The 20,451-nt window shown below is 37.9% G+C and overlaps 1 protein-coding gene across 1 annotated transcript in view; it reads left to right on the top strand.

Moving 5' to 3' along the window:
* The first annotated feature begins 1,050 nt into the window (after positions 1-1,050).
* si:dkey-246e1.3 (uncharacterized) overlaps positions 1,051-20,451 on the top strand; it is a 45,290-nt gene continuing 25,889 nt past the window's right edge. The window contains exon 1 of the mRNA XM_057326104.1: positions 1,051-1,164. The gene's annotated coding sequence lies outside the window, so the exon portion shown is untranslated. The remainder of the gene's footprint in view (positions 1,165-20,451) is intronic.

Here is a 20,451-nt window from a genome sequence, read left to right as displayed (position 1 = left end):
TTGTTGTCATTCCAAACAAACTTATTGAACATTCGTGCAATATTTAAAGTGATAGTTCACTCATGTCATTTCAAACCTGTATAACTTTCTTCTGCAGAACACACAAAAAGATATGTTGAAGAACATTGGTAACCACACAACATTGGCCCCCATTGACTTCTATTAAGAACAAAAAACCTCCGAGACATTTCTCAAAATATCTTCTTTTGTGTTTCACAGATGAACGAGTCACATACCGTTTTTGAACAACATGAGGTTGAATAAATGATGACAGAATTTTTATTTTTGGCTGCACTATCCCTTTAAATTTTGGTCAAACCATTCATTTAAAATAGCATTAACAAAGTTCTCTCTCGGTTAAACAGACCTTTGCAACAATGCCCAACAGGGTTCCAGCAAACAGCAGCGCAAACCAAGACGATTTTAAGTCCCAATAAAACAGACGCTCGTGAAGTACCTATAAGACGAAGTCAGTGTGTTTGAGATTTAATAGGCTGCAGTGAGACCCTCACGCTGAGAGAACTGGCAACATCGAGCCCTCTTAACAGCCCGTAAACTTTAGAGGGTGTTGATCATGATCAAGCGCTCTGTGGAGGTGTAAATAACGTGGATGTGGAGAGGAGTTGTAACCAAACATAAAATAAATCATTACTTGCGGTTTCCAAAAGTCTGTTTAAAACGTCTTACAATAAACAGTTCCTAATATTTAGTCACTGGAGTGGCGTGCGGCGCGTAAAACAAACAATATCACAGGTGAAAAAACAATCGTCCCTCCCATTAAGCAAGTATTTTCTTTGGCGTTTAAATGACTACCGAGCGAACTTTAAGATGTGAGATCAAAGTTTTTTCGCCTTAAAGTGTTCGTACTTTTAAAATGTTGTTTTTTGTGGCCATCCAGTGGAATTTGTAAATCCTATGCTAACATTGTTGAGCTCAGCTCTGGATCTTCTGGCTTTTTAGAGCGGCCGAGATGATGTTGAAAACGTCACTAAACATCACGTGACATCATCATGACCTGAGCAACAACTCGGCAACTTGTATCACTTTAGAGGGCAGAGGGCACGTTTCACATCTCCGGGTTTCGTGTTTCACAGAAACGTTTTCCTTCACTTTGTTCTCAGAAAGAGCTGACGGACACCAAAGACTAACGCATGATGCATGACGGTATATAAATCACTTCTTGTTTTTGTTTATTTGCATCTTTTTCTATTACATTTGTATGATGTTAATACACAGCATCTGGTTCTTACAAATACATATTCATGTTCCATATAGTTTAAAGGTCTGTTTGATAAAGTGCAGCCTGAGAATTACACTATTAACTGCATTTTTTTTTCATATGTTTGTATAGTAGTTTTCTATCGCTCATCTGTTTAAGTATTTTCTTTTGGTTTTACAGTGTTGGTTTCCATTAAGTGCAAACTTTAATGAACGTGATGATGGACTTTTGTTTTTTCAACATCTCAGTCAGTGACACAAGGAGATTATTTACATTAATTTGTCGTCACAGCTAATACAAAATACATTAAACATACTAAAGCAACTAAAACTAAAAAACGCGAACTTACAGAACAGTAAACATTTACAAGTAGGACTCAAAATCAATTGTACCGTCGTCCAAAGACGTCTAGAGGCAGGTGTGTCTAGCGATCAAGCCTGACAAAACAAACCCTGAGGTTTGGCAGGATCTGTTTCTGTAATACACTCTTTAACAGAGTCAAACATAGAAGAGTAGTTTATTAGGTCTGAAATGAGATGCTGAGATGTTTGTCGGGCAACTTTTTGAAAAGAGGGAGGACATGAAAGAGATAAAAGGTTTCCCTCTGCTGGCGTTCGCTATTTCATAGCATAATAAAGCAATCACCATCTATTGAACATATAACAAGCTGCCCAACTAGAGAACGTTTCTTTTTTGTTTGCAACGAAACGTTTAAAAACAAATACATTTTAGTGAGATGAAAAATGTCTTGCCGCACAGTTTTATTTGAAAAGCAAAACAAAGAACTGAAGGTTTGCTAGGCTCAGTATGTGCACTGTATTAAGTATGCAGATGTAGAAGTGATAAGGGAAAGTCCATCCTGTGTAAACAGTTGACTGGGGGGTCTCGGTGTTGGGGGTAGTTATCAGTTTAACACCTCACCGGGAGTCTCAGCTGGTTCCTGTCAAGACTGTATGAGGGACCCCCTATAGACCCGATCTGATCAGGTCTCCCAGACCAGGTTTACAAAGAACAGAAATGTTCTTTTTTTTGGCTGGATAGTTATAAAATTTGTCATCATTTATGTCATTCAAAACCTGTCCGTGACTCTTTTTGCTGTGCGACACAAAAGAAGATATTTTGAGAAACGTCTCAGTGGTTTGTGTTTATAGAATGGAAGTCAATGGGAGCCAATGTTCGGGCACCAACATTCTTCAAAATGTTTTTTTTTTGTGTTCTGCCGAAGAAAAGAAGGTCATACAGGTTTGGAATGACATGAGGGTGAATAAAAGATGAAGAATTTTGATCTGTAAAAAGCAGTAAATAAAATAAACAAATAAACAGTTTCGAATGTCAAGAAACGTGATCCGGATGCTTTTTTCTAATAGCTTTGTCCTGTGGCCATTTCATCAAAGGACACTTTTCTTTGAATTTCCTTGTACATTGTGAGAAAAAAACCTCTAAATGACGGAGAAAATGTTGACTTTGCAGCATTGTGACTAAATCTGGCAGCTCCCCAATGTGATTTTCTTTTTCTTTCTGTCAGACGCAATGCTCACGTTCTGCCCCACTGACACACAACTCTCACGTTCATTCTGCAGACGGCTGTATTTGTCAAGTGCATATTTTGAATTTTGCTCCATCTCCATGGACCCCGGTGTAGGGGGGGCAGGGGGCTCATTGTTTGTGGTGCCCAATGTGAGGGAGCACAGCTAAGGTAGGACAGGGTGTGGGGTGGACCTCTAAAGATGAAACCGTTTGGACGCTGGAGGTCTTGATCTTACAAATTTGAGGTCCAGACCACATAAATCTACTTGAGCAAATTCGGCGTGACAAAATGGTGACGTTAAATGCGCCGGCTGATTACGGACTGTCAGTGGAAATAAAAGGTAATGGAGAAATCATTTGGGGAATGCTGCGCCGAGATTCCCTCATGACTGACGTTTGGTAAAGATCGTGGCAGGCCGAGACGGGGCGCATGACATCAACTTTAGTTCCTCGTCGGGGTAATCGTTCGTGTTTTGTTCCTTGTTGGTGGAAACGTAGCAACCGGAGTGTAGGATTAGTTTTAACTGACAGGGGTGATTTTACAACGTTGAGTTCGCCAAAACCGGGATGCACACCACACACTTGTAACATGTTGCGTTTTAATAGCTGACAAACACGAAGCATATGTGCATGAACGGCAGACTTTTAAGAAAATGTAATCTTGGATGATTCCTTTTTTTAACCCTTAAGCAATTTTAATAAGCAAAATAACATGTTTGACTATTTAAAGTTATTTCAAATAGTGAAATTCTGAAAATAGCATACACTGTTTTAACATATTTTTACGTATTTTTGAAATACTGTCAAAAACCATCAAATTACAGGAAAAGACAGCAAATTTACAAGATACACAAGGGGACTGAAATTTTACAGGAAAAAAATGGCGACTCAGCTTTTTTTCACTGGCTTTTTTTTTACAGTGTATGCAGAATATTTAGAAAATGTAGAAATTAACAAAGCAAATAAGCTAAAGAAAATATATAAAAAATCTTTTTTGCTCCAAAAATATTCTGAGCAAGCGTAGATGCATCTCTAAAGCTTAGGAATGTTACCTTAAATTACTTAATCAACCATTTGTTTTCCACTCCTGCAGTTTTTACCTTATCATAAAAAAACAGAGAAATTCAGTCAGGTGGAAAGGTGATGGCAGATTCTTTTGACACCGTTGTTGACACAAGCTAATATTTGTCCCGTAAACGTCCTTGCCTATTTGTGGTTAGGACCCACAAACCAAACCTCAGAGTCGATATGCTTCGCGCTCCCTTTATCAAACAAAGAAAAATGAGACTCATCACGGAACGTTAGATTTCCCCATCAGCGCTGTAATAGAGGATTGCACTCAGGCACATTAAAAGCACATTTTTGTGATATAATCGACGAGGGGGAACTTCCTCCTGCTCAGCCAAGAACCTTCAATTGGAAGCAGGTGTTGCTGATGAGTTGCAGCAACGTTTGCCTAGCGCAGACAGGGCTGCTCTCATTCCTACTGCAGTCAATGATGAGTCTTATCTGTAGGACGTGCTGGTCTTTGACCCGTTGGTCTGTTTTTTAAATGCGTGCTCTACTTTAGGAAAATAATTATTGGCAGTTTTACATTATGGATGGTGATTGCATTTGATTTAGATATTCAGTTTAGGGTGATATTTAGGGGGTTTCTTTTGTCTGAATAGAGTCATTTCTGTGCGATGCGCCTTTGAGTGATAAATTTATCCGTGTAGCTTTAGTGCTTTTGACACGTTTCTGTGGATGTGCAATTATCTTGAAAGGCTTTTGAAGCAAAGCGGAGAAAAAAATGCTGTATGGTCACTGCTGTAATATTTATGACGTTTCAGGTGACTTGAAAATAATCGAGCTTTCATATTACGTTGACTAGAATTATTTTTTTTGTGACATTATTTTGTCATTAAGGGTATGATTTTTCTACATATAGATGAATTGCTAAAATGTTGGACATTAAAGCTGCAATCCGTAATTTTTGCCTCTCTATCGCCATCTCTGTCTGAAACTTAAAATTGCAGGTTACCTTACGTACTTATTTATTAAGTTAAATGACGTCAAACTGACTTTTCCTGCGAAAATGTACCCAACACCTCTCAGTTAACTTTATTTAAAAAAGTTACACATCACAGCTTTAATGTTGCGCAAGTTTGAAATTAAATCTGATGCGTTACTTTTTTTTTAATAGGTAGACAACATCTAAAGAAAACCCTCTTCTTTCATAGTGATCATTTTGTGTCCAACAGTAGTGTTTTTCTACATTACAGATGTTTACTTTCATGTTTTGGGGGGTTGTGGGTAGTTTCACTGATGCTGGCTGGTTTCCAAAACTCTGGCGGCCATTTTGACTGTAATGGCACCTATAAGCATTATTAAAATGTCAGTCTCTCAACACCCAGCGTTTCTGAGCAAACACTCAAAACATGATCCACTCCGAGTCAGACGGCTGGAGAACAAGAGGAGGGATTTACGTCTGATTGAGGCTGCCCTAAAGATGGTTGCCAGATGTAAACGCAACTGTATAACTTTCGCGCTTCATGTAATCCCAAAATGTCTTAAAGTTAATAACATGATGAACAACAGCATTTGTTAAAAATAGGGATGTTTTCAGTCTATTTTAGTTGCATTTGTTGTAAAAAATATATCATGCAATATTTATACACTTAAAATGATTTGTCTGAAATATTGTAGCGAACTACATAAGTTATCGGAAAAAACATTTTACTACTTTTTTACGTACTGTAGCTTGGCTGTGGTAAATTGACTAGCTTTTTTCTTAGAAAACAGTTTCAAGTACAGAATCCTTATGGCTCCAGTTTTGTTTGTACTTGTCCTTTCAGACTCACCGATTGTCTTTTTATTAAGAACCGCAACCCGTTCCAACATATTTAATGTGCAAGAGGATGTTGTTTTTAAACAAGCTATTGTCCTTCATCTCGTCCACATCATCTTTCTCTTGACCCCACAGTCTCTCTAACTAAATTAATTTCACATTTTTTCTCTGCCATTGTTAGCGTGCATTCCTCGGGTCCGTTCTTTTCAATCTTCCTGCACCTCTTAGATGCGGTTTGATGAACAGTCGCTGGCGAGGGTTTTTCCTGCCACCCCTCCCCACACTCTCTCCCCGTTTTCTCGATGCGAAGCCGTAAGGTGATGAGTCCGGGCTGTTAGCGCTGGAGCGTTTTTGAAGTTTTTAAGAGGGTCATGTGGCCAAACCATTGTCCGGCGCCGTCCTCTACGACCCCGCATCCCAGGCCTTGGGGTCAGACTTCAGGGCTCGTGTTCCTCTGAATGCAGGAACAGATGGTGAAGTGCCTGCTTCATTGGAAACCAACAAAGCAAGGCCAACAAGAGCGAAACAAGAGGCTCACCAGGACATCTTACAGACACCATACTTCCTGTCTGTGCTTTTAAATTACATCAGCGTAAACGCTGAAGATATTTTTAGCCTCAAAGCGAATCTAAATCAAGTTCTCTTATTGGTAGTAGAATATTATTATTGCTCTATGTTTGATTGGAAAGAAAAAGATTCCCTCAAATCTTTGTCACTTACACAATCTGTCGTTCCAACAATCAGTCTTTTTAGGCGGCGTTTATACTAAAACCTTTTGCTTCAGTTACGCCTGGCGTTTACACTTTTGGAAACGCTGCAGACCCCGTTTTAGTTTGAAAACTCTGGGGTCGCGTGTCTGTGTAAATGGACGAAAACGCAGACTTTAGTATACGTAGGCGTGATTGCCCACATTCGCTTACTGATTGGGTCATCAGTATCATTGCGTTTGCTTCACTGATTCGTTAAGCCTCTGTTGTCTGAGCCATTACGCAACCTGAAGGCGACAATGACCAGCCTCGCAAGGACCGCGTAAACAACAGGCATGTTTAACTTCAAGTTGCACTGCATACACGGATCGACACGGTGACATTACAGCAACGCGAGAGAGAATCGAGAGCCGTATGCTTTTAGATGGCTCACTCAGTACTGCGATGTCATCCGTCGATCGGTCTGCGTGGCGCCGGATGAAATCAAACAAGCCTAATAACATGGATTACCTCATCTAACGTTATCCACGCGAAGACGTCCTTGCTTTTCCTCGCCATCGTGTTCATTTTGTACAGGTCGGTCTGGGACTATAACCAACTGTCATCAACAACCAACTTATGTATGCCCATACAACGGTTTACATTTATGTGCGCATGCCCAGCGTGTCTCAATGGTCATGTGACATGCGTTTTCGGTAGTGTAGTGTAAATGCACATTTTTTCTAAAATGCATGTGGAAGCGGCAGTATAAACAAGGATCGATTTTGTTTTAAAACGGCGTTTTTGTAGGACCACAGGCTAATGTAAACACCACCTTCATCAGATCTCATGTGAAACATCATTGGGAAATGATATATTTGTATCTGATTGAATATTTTTGGCTTCTGATATTCCATTTTATGAGCCCCTTAGTGACATTCTCTACCCCCCCACAAACTTTCCGTCTCTTGAAAAAGGGTTTGCCCTTAAGGAGATCTAGAGGTTGGCATGCTTGAACTCTCTGAGGTGAACTGCCATCCATCCATCAAGGGAAGGATGCGCCTCTCATTGATTTTCCAAGTGGTATGCAAACGGTGAACATGAGATTTGACCCACAAGCTGGTCCTACTAAAAATAGGCATTGGAAGGTTCAGACATCAAGACGTTTGGGCATGTAGTCGCTATGGCAGATAAATTGGCGCTCTGGTATTGAGCATAACTAATCCCCACAGCAATAATTCCCAATGCTTCCCATCTATAAACAACTCTTTCTAATTTTTCCCTCCATCCAAGGCCAGATTAGTTCTCATTCCCTGGAGTGTGTAACTGTGACTGATAAAATTGAACCAAATATAGCTGCTGATGGTGACCTTGGCTTTCAGGTTAATGTTTCCATGATACTGTACGTTTCTCTGGTGATGCTCTTGCCAAAAGGGATCTTCCCAAAGATATTTGACTGACCACATCTTGTTTATCATGCTAAAGTTTTAGACCTTAAACCATATTTTGTTTAATTTTTATTAAGGATGTTTTACCTCACATAGGAAACCAAATTTACAGATAAGATCTCTTTAATAAGAGCTCTGAGATTGAATGGCGAACATATGACAACGTTTGTCATTAATGAACATCTTAACAACATAAACAACCGTTACTGCGCATGCACACTTTTTTGACCCCAACGTAACTTCCGGTACACATTCACAAACAATAGAGTGCCTGTAGATTATTTCTGATAACAAGCAAAAGAAACAGAGAAGAAGTGTTACTTAGCTAAACTTGTCTCTCCAATATTTTGAATATATACGGTTTCTTTAAATGCAACCAAACTACAGGACCCATTCAACAAATTGTTTATTTAATAAATTGAACATACAACAAAATTCTACAAATCATTTAAGTACAATTATAATACAATGAAATAATAATGCAAATTAATATTAACATAAATTAAATCAAATATAAATAGCTTTATTATTAGACACAGGCCAAACACAAACTGCAAGTTAACTGGGGGTCAGGCGCGTGTGCGTCTGATGAAATGGTCTATATTCATCCAAAATTTTAATTCTGTCATCATAGTTCATCAAGTTGTTTTAAACATATAAAAATGTATTTGTTCTGTTGAACACAAACAAATATTTTTTTAAGCATGTGGGTTTTGGAACACCATTTACTAACATGGTAGATGTTTTTCCTACAATAATAGTCAATGGTGAACCAGAATTGTTTGGTTACAAACAGATTTCTTTCTTTCTTTCTTTCTTTCTTTCTTTCTTTCTTTCTTTCTTTCTTTCTTTCTTTCTTTCTTTCTTTCTTTCTTTCTTTCTTTCTTTCTTTCTTTCTTTCTTTCTTTCTTTCTTTCTTTCTTTCTTTCTTTCTTTCTTTCTTTCTTTCTTTCTTTCTTTCTTTCTTTCTTTCTTTCTTTCTTTCTTTCTTTCTTTCTTTCTTTCTTTCTTTCTTTCTTTCTTTCTTTCTTTCTTTCTTTCTTTCTTTCTTTCTTTCTTTCTTTCTTTCTTTCTTTCTTTCTTTCTTTCTTTCTTTCTTTCTTTCTTTCTTTCTTTCTTTCTTTCTTTCTTTCTTTCTTTCTTTCTTTCTTTCTTTCTTTCTTTCTTTCTTTCTTTCTTTCTTTCTTTCTTTCTTTCTTTCTTTCTTTCTTTCTTTCTTTCTTTCTTTCTTTCTTTCTTTCTTTCTTTCTTTCTTTCTTTCTTTCTTTCTTTCTTTCTTTCTTTCTTTCTTTCTTTCTTTCTTTCTTTCTTTCTTTCTTTCTTTCTTTCTTTCTTTCTTTCTTTCTTTCTTTCTTTCTTTCTTTCTTTCTTTCTTTCTTTCTTTCTTTCTTTCTTTCTTTCTTTCTTTCTTTCTTTCTTTCTTTCTTTCTTTCTTTCTTTCTTTCTTTCTTTCTTTCTTTCTTTCTTTCTTTCTAGCGTACACCGTTATAAACATTCATGTTATACCTCGATAATCAGACTGAAGGTCATCACTTGTCTCATTTTGCAATTTTGGAAAACACATTTGAGCCAGATTCAGACGTTGCTAAATCAGCAAAAGAGGCGCTAGGATGGGAATCGTTCTTGTGATATTGACCCACAGAAGGACCGCAAAGTTTAAGTGCGCCATTTGTGACAGAACCATTGATGGCTAAAAGTGAATGACACGTTCAGCCTCGGACACGGGTGAGCGGCTCTGAGCCCGAGGTGAATTCTCCGTTTGTTGTGTGTCTCAGCCTGAGTCAACAGTGTGCGGGTGGGTTAGCCATCTGCTGACAGATAAACTCACCGGCGTGGAGAAAGAGGTGATGGAGGTAGAGTGACCACCGACCCCATCCCCCCGTCATCCAGACTTTCATCATTAAATTCCTGACCCGCTGTCTCACGACAAGTGTCGTTAAACCTGCAGGAATGCTCCCGCTGAGATGATGACGGGAATAAAACAGAAGAGAAGGGGGTGGAGAGGAAATAGAGGGAATAACATCAACGCTGTCCTTGCAGGAAAACCAGGTCAAACCTGGAAGCTGGTTTTAGTAGGGATGGATAGTGCAATGTGGTAATCGGCCTCAGGATTGAAAGATCAACTGGAGGTTTTCGGCAGGTGAAACGACAACGTTGATCCTGATCAATATGTGTGATGGGGCTTGGAGACCACCATGCACTCCCAAAGCCTTTGTAAACTCTTCACAGCAGCTGCCTCCGAAATGGAGTGGCTTTTGTGCTCAGCTAAATGTTTGTTTTTTTCACGCCGACAAACACGTTCGAGGGCTTGCGATTTGCCTTAACTTTTCCCTGACCCCTGTCAAGACGGCTTTAACCGTCATCTCACGAGGTGAAGGGTCTCATAGCTGTGGTACTGGGATCTTTAAAAGACCAACTCGAGATCTTTCAAAGGTTTAAAGTCATTCAAGAACCACTTACACAGCGCGAGGGGGGTCACAGGGTCGCCCGAAATGGTTTGTTGTGTTTGCTGATAAATGGATCATAACTTAACATGAGCATATTTTTTCGAATGTATCTGCAATCAGACAGTCGGTTAAACCAGCGGAGAATAAACACTCCAAACTCATCTGGAGCTCAGATAACACATCATCTTAATGACTTCCTACCAGACACGTTTTACTGCCCCGAACAAGAAAAATACTCTCAGGTAGTGCTGAGGGTGTGTTGGTGCAGCGGCTCTGGTGTGCTGATTGAAATATAGACTCTTGCGCGGGCACGCGCGTCCCTCCACCTGGTTTCACTGTTGTTTATTTACTCTTCCTCTTAATGAGTTTTTTGATTCATAACCTGACGCTAATGATCCTTTCGGGGGGGGGCAAATATTTACACACGAGATCGCCGTGCACCCATAACCGAACATGAGCTTGTGTTGAACCAGTGCTGGAGGTAAAGCGCAGGCCAACTGCTACTGGACTTTATATGGTAAACCGTTCCCTGAACACGTATGTTTTGAGTTGTCCGTTTAATGTGTTTGCTTAAGATGTGTACGAAAGTGCATAAGACGACGCAGATTTGCAAATGTTGACATTTTGTATGACGTTTAAAAGCTGGATTAAGATGCGTTTAAGTGCTATTTATGAGATTTAAACACAGGTTTGATGTTTAAAATCGATTGACATTTTCACAGACTGCCATGTGCGGTACACATGTTTTCATGGTTGTAGTTTGATAACATGCTAACAGTTTCGTTTTTATTTTTGTTGACATTAATTGAGACGTACAAGGCATTTAACCCTTGTGTCGTCTTTGGGGCCTGTTTTTAACGTTTAATAAAAATGACTTCATATTTTTTCAGTCGTTTATATTAATTGAATATAAATACTGTATGTTCGATTATTTTTTTAATTGATACATATTTTTTTGCAAAAAAACGAATAGCACCTTTTTCATAAATTAGATTTAACATTGGAAAATGACAAATGTCAACTATGCGGTCTATATTGCATGTGATTAGGATGAATAAATATCCAGCCACTTTTTATTTAATCAGAATTTCTAGATGTATTGTGGCCATTTCAGTTCACTGTCTGTTTGATTTCAATAAATCAAACCTCGGGAGTGACATAAAGTCATCCAACAGCAATGTGAATGGCTGACGTATGGCAAGACACGTGAAAACTGTGATAAAAGTTATCACATAACATTTGCTTTTTAACTTTTCTTAAATACATGTACAAATACTGTCATATTGCTTAAAAGTGAATATGAAAATATGAACTTGTTTTCTTTGCAGTGTTTGAGGTCTGAAAAAATACCTTTCCTTTCGTGCAATTGAATGCAAACAGAAACATTTTGTTTTTGTTTTTGAGAAATATCGTTAGTAGTTCACAATTAAATGATAACTTTACCTATACACATACCTATAAATAGTAACTTCAGAAAAACTGAAAATAAATACTAAATGTTCCCACTTTAATTTAGAAAATACTTTCATCTAATATCTTTGTATTCGTGCAGAAGTGCAAAAACACTTTGAGTGTAAAATATTGGAACGAATTTGGCTGATGTTTGTTTTATACGAACGTAAAAATGCAGGCAGTCGGTCTTGGTTTACACAATCTCTGGTTATCTGTTCTACAGAATCAATAATAAACAGTGATGTACTCCAACAATAGACAGAGCCGCTATCAGACGGGGATTATCTCAGATTTCTGTTTTCTATCTGGCGCCAGTAATCTCAGCCATCCACACATACTGTCAGTTTTCTGTTGAGAGACGGATGATTTGATTGATCAAGCTAGTTCTAGTAGTTATTTCACAAAAACTTTCCAAAAAAGTGCTATGTGTTGAAGTAGATGTAGCTTCTGTTTTAGCTCATTTTTCTTACCCCAATATTCAAGACACAATTGCCTCTCCGTCCATGTGGAGAGGAGAAGCCATTGTGTAAAAGTAAAACATCCCAGAACACACTAGTTACCACTTTGCAGCCATCTTCACCAAACATTGTGACGGCAGGTTCTCATCAGTATGGTCGACTTGTATTTTCTCTGGAAAATGTAAAAACGTTTAGTTGACTCTATAAGGTAAAGAGTCATAGCTCTGTGAAACTTGTAAGGAAAAATCCATGCCTGTTTAAACACATTTCACAATACACATCCAATCCCAGAAACAATTAACCGTTACAAGATCACATCTATGATTACTGTCACGGTTGTGACATATGAACAGCTGCCCGGGACATGAATCGAACACACAATTCACAAACGGCAGCCAAATGAATCACAACTGGCTTGTAGTCTGTATTGTTTGGCTTTAATGGATCTTACTAAATTTCACGTATCTGGAAACTTCAATCCTCTGCTGTATATTAGAGCAGTCGTGTAATCCATAAGCATAGACGCTCATTGAAAAAAACAACTTTTCCTAGGGGAATAAATACTCATTCCTTTGAGCATATGCTGAGCAGACGTTTTTTTTTTAGGAGTCCAACCACTAAAAGAGAATTAAATGCAATAAATCAAAACGCTTAACATGGCAGGTGTAGAAACGAAGGTTTCGTCTTTTTGTTAAAACACTCGATTTTGCTCTGGGATGTGCATTAGCTGGACCAAACTGGAAAAAATTGTTTGGCCAGGTTTGATGTACAGTCTGTATTTTTGATACTGTACCATTGTTGTCCGATTTTATTAACGAGTGTTAAAGAAACTTTCTTGCTAAAGTCAGTCTTTCTTTATTCAAGGAGACAGAAGCTGTATTTGAATGACTAGAAAATAGCTGCCTGGGAGTGTTGCCAAGACGACCGCTAAGTGAACTGACTTACCTTAAAGGGGCTTTGGGGACACTCAGACCGGAAAAAACAAGAATACATTGGACATTTGCACAAACTCAAGTTAAGAACCAATTTATGAAGTTCGTCAGGTGTGTGCGTGTTGTGTTATGTTGCACATTAATTCTGCAGCATGCAGTGACCTCTGAACTTTAGGTTTATATTGGTGTTGTAAATCTCTAAAGCCTGTTTCTGTCAGATCTTGTATGATAAATCAATTCAGTGACAGTGCTCGACGTGATACTTCCTCAGAAACAGATTTGGGAGATTAACAGGTCTAAGCCAAGTAACCAGTTAATAATTTTGACCTATTTATCTTTCATTTTTTCATATACAGCAGACCATTCCAAATGTTCATTTAATCAGCATTTTTAGAAGTATTGTGCCCATTCCAGTCCAATGTCTGTTGAATTTCAACAAAATCAAACCTCAGGACAGACACAAAGTCATCCAACAGCGTGAAAGGCTGAGAGATAAAAAAGACTGTGATAAAAATCAAGGTTATCACAAACATTTGTATAAACTTGTTCTATATACAGTACATGTACAAATATTACTGTTTTATTGCTTTAAAATGAGCATGAACTTGTTTTCTTTGCAGTATTTGAGATCTGAAAAAATACAGAGCGTTATACCTGTTTCTACAGTTTTCATTGTCTGCAAAAAAATGAAAATAGAAACAATATTTTTTTTAATTTGGGAGAAATTTTGTTAGTAGTTCACAGAACAAAACAAAAATGATCATTTTACCTAAACACATACAGTACCTACAAATGGTAAATTCAGTAAAACTGAAAATTATTGTTAAATGAAAACCAGGATACGTGTTTATACATTTTGATGGCCATATTATCTTGCACTTTATTTTTGGCATCTGACTTTTAATTGTATGGACAATCGCATAAAATCCTTTAAGGCGCATGCATCCACAAATGCGAAATCATAGAATTCTCTCTCTTTCACTTTGCTTTTTCGTGTCTTTGTCTCACAAGAACCACTTTGAGGAGGCAGTGTTGCTTTGGGACCTCTGAAACATAATTCCCTAAACCTCTGACTTCCGAAGACAATAGTTGGATTCAGTTGGATTAAGGCTCAAGCCTTAATGTTGAATTTGGAGTCCTCCATGTGCATCAGAAGAAAGGTTCGCCTTCTCCTTTTCATCCTGTGTATTTATTCCCTACACAAACGTATAGCGACGTTATAGGGGCCGTTCCGAGCGCTGGCGCGTTCTTCAGAAGAACTTCCAGAGGTCTCCGTCTGAGACTGGCTTTGAACTGTGAAGTGTGAAAGCGCATTCAGACAGAGTTGTTCTCCTCGCACTATTCACACATCCCCATTAACATGATTTTAAAGAGATAGAGGTCGAAGGTCAAATTCAACCATCTTTGGACCAAGTGCCCCCTTTTCAATTTTTTGCAGCTTTTGTGTGTAATAAATGGTTATTTCTTCCTGCACACATTGAGAGATGTTTCAGATTATTATTTAAATGTCACTAACGCGTTTGATTGATATCGGCTAGCTACACCACATTAGCGTAACATGTTACAGATTTCCTCAGAGGCGGCTACAAGATGGCGTCCATTAATCTAACTTGTTTCTCTTTGTCCCACACACGAAACACTCGGCACACCTACACTTGGAAAATTATCTGCAAAACTAGAACTGTATGAAAAAACACCACATCTGCTGAACTAATTGAGTGGATTATAACTTCCTCTCATAAAAATACTTTTACAACAACAGAGCATTATGCGTAAAATTGAGAAACCATGCACTGATAATTTGGGCTGTTAGGTAGCCAATGTTCCATGTAATGATCTAACGTAACATTTCAGTGGTCTTCTACTTAAAACGCATTTTTTTATGTTAAGTTTGAAAAATAAATGAAATCATGTAAATGTATAGATTCCTTTCCCTTGAGATCTGAAATATTATATGCAATGCAATTGCATACTTGTATGTTCAGTTGTTTGGATGCTGAATAAATATGACCATAATATTATGAAATGAAAATATTTTTTGCTGCTAAGTACAAACAAATTGGTTTTACAAGTCATTTCAACTTACTGTTTTAAACTTACTGTGTCTTTACTTCAACTTATCAAAGTTAAGCAATTTCAACTTGTTTTTAAAAGTTACATCAACTAAACCACCTATCAAAATGTAAAATATTAAGTTGAAATAACTTGTAAAGCAGTTTGCTTGTACTTCATATCTTGAAAACCAAAAAAATGTCATTTTCCTGCAGCTTTTTCACATGTTTTTCTAATTTTTTTCTAATTTTTTCACTTTTTCTGTAAATGATGTTTTTTTTACCGTATTTCAAAAATACCTGGAAAATCTGTTAAAAACATAAAAATTCTGTAAAATTAGGTTTTTACGTTATCCATGGAAAATTTGTAAATGTACATGTTTTTTTTTACATTTTACCTGAAAAATTGGTAAAATGTAACACCGTGTGTGGCGCGGCACGACCAAAGATAATAGAACGCATTAGAACCCATTGTAATTTTACATTTGTCCACACTGGATCCGGCGCGGCGGTCGTGTCCGGTGTAGACATGGTGTGCCGGTCGTGTCCGGGGTAGACACAGTGTAATAGTAAAATTCTATGAAATTACAGTTTTTACATTATACATAAATGCAAAAAAAACAGTAAATTTCTGCGAGTTTACAGTTTTTCAGTGTTTGTTGTGAACATTTGTAAAAAAGCACCACAAAATATTTCATAAAGTAACTTTGTGTCTATCCACTGTAGGTTTGTGTAAATAACAAACCAAAAGTAGAACTAAAAAAAAAGTTTGTTTTTACTAGTTTCAATGTTTCGTTAAGTTTACTGTAGTAAATGATGACAGAGATGACTTTTTTGTGTGAATTATCTCTTTAAGGCAGGTCAAACCTTTGTAGCTCAGCCTTAGATCTGCGTTTCTTCGCTGACAGACTAAAAACTATAATTAAGGGGTGCGATCACGACGGTTCACCCTGTGTGTGTGCGCACGTCTAGCATTTGTCCAACCAGGGTCGTTTATATCCAACTATCCACCCTTCCACAAAAGCCTCTTAGCCTGAGTTACAACTGCTCTTCTAGGGTCAATCTCTGGCCCTCAGGGCAGTGAGCTGCTTATCGAGGGCTCAGCTGCCGATTGGGCTGTTTACCGGCGACTTCAACCTTTCATCGACTCCTGTGCTCGTCTTGGATTTGTCATGTGGTGGATGGCGGCCGGCGAGAGTGAGAATTTATCTTCTCTGTTTATGTGAAAGTTTACGTGTAGACATATGAATGTATTCCTGAATCCTCAATCACTCCAGATTACAACAGGGTGAAGACATCATAAGGATGAATGAACATCCTGAGCGTGTAACGATAACAAAGCGTTGAGAGTGTGACACATTTTGAGGTGGATCGTAGTGTGTTCCTTTGGGAATAGCATTAGGTTGTATGGCTTATATGTTAAAATGAGTATTTTCACCAAATTTTCGTGATATGATACTAAAAGCTTTATAGATTGAAACTGATGGTGTGGCACCTCAGTGTTTCTAATCTAAATCTATTAAACACACAGTGAGAAGCTGTCACCGCAACAGTTAATGGACCGATCAACCGTCAGAGATCTGATCACTTTTTGGCAGAGACTGTGAATATGTAATGAATATATTTCCTCCTCATAGTGAAATCTGAGTCATATTTTCACAGCTGGTTAAATAATAACCCTGAGTGTTTCGTCCACTACACAACAATTTTTCTATTAAAGCTCAATTATGTAAAGGGCCTCTGCTCTCCAAGCTGTGTTTTTACGAGTGTTTAACACAAAGATAATAAACAGAACCGAAAACAAAATCGAAGACTCGTGCTTTAAGGTGTGGTTCACTTAAACATATAAATTCTTCCATAATTTACTTACCCGCACATCATCCCATGTGTACTATATAGGCCTAGGACTTCCTTTCATTAGCTAAATACAGCTGAAGAAAGTTTTTCTATTAAAAAATATCTGTTAAAATGAATATTTTGAGCTTATTTTGCAAAACTAAAAGCAAAACGTACATGCAAATATGGCCATACTTTTTAAACATGGATATCGTTGTTCTCCTTCTGAAACCTTGGATGTCCAGATGAACCTTTTTTCAGGAATAGGGAAAAACACTTTTTAAATGATAACATACTATGTTGTCAAAGTTGACAAGCACTTTTGAATCATTTTTATTGGTTAGATATTTGAAAACCCATTGACAAACATAAAGGGTGACTGATAGTTATGATTCATGACAAAAAATAAAAATCATAAATTGTGGAGATACATGGTTTCAGAAGGACAACAGCGATATGTTGCATTGCAGAATCTATGGATCTGAGTATGGATCTTGGAGAAGTTATTTATTATTATTTTATCTTCAGATTTAAATTGACTGTCAAAGTGTAAAATACATGAAAAATAATTTGTGCTGCACCTTGTAAGTTTTCCGCTTTGAAATGGTCCATGAATATGTCATATTGTTCAGGCAAAAAACACTCTGCGTGTATAATCATTACGACTGAAGATGGATTTAAACTTGAACAAACCCGAGATGACTGGAGCCCAGCAGATCTTAACCTTCCCACTATGACCTGCGTAAACAAATACACAAAACATTATAGTCTCAGTCATTTTATGCTCATAGCGGCTCTTAAGAAACCACCCTCAGCTCATCTATGCCCTGCCACTCCATCCCTCCATCTGATCTATAACCATACTGTGTTGCTTCAAGCATACATCACTGCCACCGTTTTGAAAAGTGCAGCTGCAGGCGTGTTGTTTCTGACCTGTTTCTTTGGTGTAAAGGGCTGGCCTGGTTCTGCTCGGTGAGTTCTGGTTCTGCTCCTCCCTGGGTGGTGCTAAAGGTCCAGATACGAGTGTGTTTGCTCTGAAGACTTTTGAAGGCAGAGGTCAGCGAGAGTAAACCTTAGGTTTGTACGACACACATGTTGGATACATGTGTGACCTGTCCAAAATAATCTATGTATTAGAGCACTTGGAAAAATGATTCTTTTCTATTACAGATTAAAATGCAGATTATTAAAAGACATTGGTATAGTTTGACTCTCCTGTAAAGATTTAATATTGTGGCTCTTTCAAACATTGCTGTTTGGCATAGAGATGTGCATTTTTGATCATATTTCATTTCGAGTACTGGACAGGTTTGGAAAACGAGTACAGATACAACACTAGAATCCATTATAAACAGAAATTCTGTGCCCGCTGAGCAGAGACGCAACAAAAACAGACGGTTTCTTTGTGCTTTTGCCACGTTGCATCGCGTGGGGTGTAGACAAAGTGTAAGATGATAACGAATCAAATTTGTAGTAGATTTGTATGTTTTGTATATGCAGCTTGATGCTGCACGTTATGCACTTGACTGTATTTTCGTCAAGTTTATCAAAGTAAAACCAGGCATCGCTGTGCACTTTCAATACGCCCTTCTGTGCTCCGGACTTGACTCTGGACCGAGTAGCCTAGTGGTGCCCATCTCTGGTTTGGCTCAACCAATGGAATGAGTTTGGGGCCGGGACTATCTTTTTGTGTGCCGAATGCCAATTGTGGGGGTCATTTTTACAATGACATTTGGCAATGCTCTTGGTGCTGAAAATAAACCTTTTATTTTATTGTTTGGATACAAAACTAATGCAAGTCAACGGAGACCAACGGTTTTCTGTTACCAACACTTTTCAAAATATCTTCTTTTGTGTTTTGTTGAAGAAAGGAAGTCATACTGGTTTGAACATAACTTATAAAATTATAAATAAATAAAAACCAAATATATATATATATACATACACGGGAACACAACATTTAACTAAAATTACCACAAAAGCTAAAAATATAAAAAAACATAATGATATAAAAAGAAAGCTATTTTAAAATGTTATTAAAACTACACAAAAAATAAAAACAGTAATAACTCTGTTAGGAAGTTTTAAATGGCATTAGTTCATTTATTTTAAATGATTGTCTTACAAGGTAATCCTCAAAACTCTTGTGCTTTCTATGGTCAAAGTTTACATTTAAGGTTCCTGATTTATAGCACGAATGGAGATCGGAACCACCAACGTCCGCCAGCATTAAATCTGCCATCGCAGATTTTTGGTCATCTTTGGAGATGTTGAGAGGAACAGTCAGAGAGAGTTTAAAAAGGCCAAAGCTCTAATCTTCAGAGACAGGACGTATGTCGCAGGCTTCCGTAGTTCAGGCTTAACTTTATAGTTGTTTATTGTTGCCCATAAACTCCTGATGATCTTTGGGCCTGTGCGTTCCCCATAAAATGTCATTTAAATCCCTTAGGAATGTGTGGAGCCGGTCAGCGTGTGCTTTTTTCCACCTCTGAAGGTAAAAAGACACCTTTTTAGCAAGACGACTTTACAACCCCCCACCCTCATCCCAGAAAATGAGAGTTTAAGCTGTCTTGCGGATTCCATTCCTGTTTATCCTGTGCGGTACGTGTCAGACTCCATTGATCCAGAACGTGGAGAGGCACCGTTTGTGCGCGCATGTGTGATGGAAGAAAATGCCGAACGTGGCGCCGATTGTTTATTTACACGCATTGTTGCGCTGCTTTGTGCGCCGGTCCGGTTTTGCTTGACAGCCGCTGGTCGGGCATCAGAGGCTGAGTTTGGCTTTCCCACGTAAATGTTTGTTTGTGTAAACGCAGTGGCGCGGTCTCAGGCGAGCTTTAAATGCGAACCAATTAATCTCTGCTTTCGAGTCATTCGGCAACATGAAAAACATTCGGAGGCATGGAACTGTGAAACATAGGGGCCGTGGTGGCCCTTCCAGCTTTCTCACTAGATTTGAGGGCATAAAAAATGCAGAGACCATTTTTATTGCTCAAAGCTAGCTTTCTTTTATTGTTAGTTGTTTAGTTTAGTTTTTTCTGTTGTATTTATTTATCCATATTTTTTCTACTAATCTTTTAGACACATGAGACAATAGATCTAAATGTGTTGAACACAGCATGATAAAATGAATGTAAACAACCCGATCTTAAGGGAATACGTAACTATTTACGAGGTGGCTAATTTATATGAATTCGTACGATCTGAATCAAACGAAAATGTACAATTATTAGAAAAACGCAATATTGAAGCGAAGCCACTCCCCTAACCCAACCCCTAAACCTAACGTCACTGGTGCTAATGTGAATCGTACTTAATTGTACGAATAAGATTGTACGAATTCATACAAATTAGAGATCTCATAAAATACTTCAAACTAACGTCACTGGCGCTATAATGTGAATCATACGAATAAGATTATACAATTCATACAAATTAGCGATCTCATAAAAAAGTTCAACCTAACGTCACTGGCGCTAATGTGAATCATACTAAAACGTACTAATAAGATTGTACGAAATTAGACATCTCGTAAAATAGTTACACATTTCTGTGAGATTGTGTT

Source organism: Triplophysa rosa, linkage group LG25, assembly GCF_024868665.1.
Source record: "Triplophysa rosa linkage group LG25, Trosa_1v2, whole genome shotgun sequence".
NCBI lineage: Eukaryota > Metazoa > Chordata > Actinopteri > Cypriniformes > Nemacheilidae > Triplophysa > Triplophysa rosa.
Note: the sequence above shows the minus strand (reverse complement) of the source record. Positions and strands in the feature narration are given on the sequence as shown.